A 1073-nucleotide genomic window follows, 5' to 3' on the forward strand; every position below is an offset into this window, starting at 1 on the left:
TTATGGCCTTAAGTGCTTTGCAAGATGTCAGGTGTTGCAAGGAAGACCAGACCCTGGTCATCTAGAATGGCACCGGAGCCTGGCCTGTGCCTTCCCTTTTAATGATATCTACAAGAACTTCTGAAAGGAAGCCAGATAAGGACGATGTGGCAATGGCTGATGCTGAAAACGCCAAGCTCCTTTCTCTCTGCAGACCAAGAACAGGGATACCGCCTCCTGGCCCTGGCTGTGCCAGCCGGTAAGCTTGGACCGATAACTGAGGAGGCGCTGGAACTGATGGCCAAGAGCCCTTCCGGCTCTGACGCTGAGTCTAAATCAGGCTCAAGGCTTGGCTCTTCCAGAGATTCACCTTTTGCCTTCAGGAGCGACTTTCAAAAAGCGGGGGACTTGGGAAGGGTGGGCACTGTGTGTTCCGAGTGAGTGAGTGTGTATGATGAGGAAGTTGCACCCCTGGAAGTGAGGAGAGGTGGGGGTGAAGAAGGGATATCCAAAGAGTGAGTGCTGCGAGAAGCCAGCATGCAGGAAACACTGCAATGAGGTCATGACTGTCGCAGGCATACGGAGCTGGACATCTGGTGGGGGAAGGGGAGCGTCCTGCATTTCTATTTGCAGACAATCTCTCCCCACTTCCCCCAGCATCCCCTCCCCAACTCTTTCCTCCCATCCCCAACTCCTTACACCGGTCGGACCCTAGCAAGCCCTCCCCGTAGGACAGCCCGTGTCCGCGCCTCCTCCGTGGTCCTGTCTGAAACCATCAGGATTGTTTCCAAGCTGACTCACACCACTAATGTCAGGGAGCCGTGTCACAGGGCGCTGGGCTCTGCAAGCTGTTGCTTGCGCGGTCGCCGCCGCCGCCGCCGCCGCCGCTCCGCGGCGGGTGCACTAGGGTCCGCAGGAGGGGCGGGGCCGGGGCGGGGCCAGGGGACCGCAAGGTGCATCGGGAAGTGTAGTTTACACTAGCCGCAGCACGAGGCGGTCCCGCTCAGCCTGCCGGGTCGCGCCTACGACTCCCAGGAGCCTCCAGGTCTGCCGGGGAGTCCATGCGCAGTGCGCGCCACATTCTATCCTATCGG

This window comes from Chinchilla lanigera, unplaced genomic scaffold (genome assembly GCF_000276665.1).
Source record: "Chinchilla lanigera isolate Chin_1 unplaced genomic scaffold, ChiLan1.0 scaffold00009, whole genome shotgun sequence".
In the NCBI taxonomy this organism is placed as follows: domain Eukaryota; kingdom Metazoa; phylum Chordata; class Mammalia; order Rodentia; family Chinchillidae; genus Chinchilla; species Chinchilla lanigera.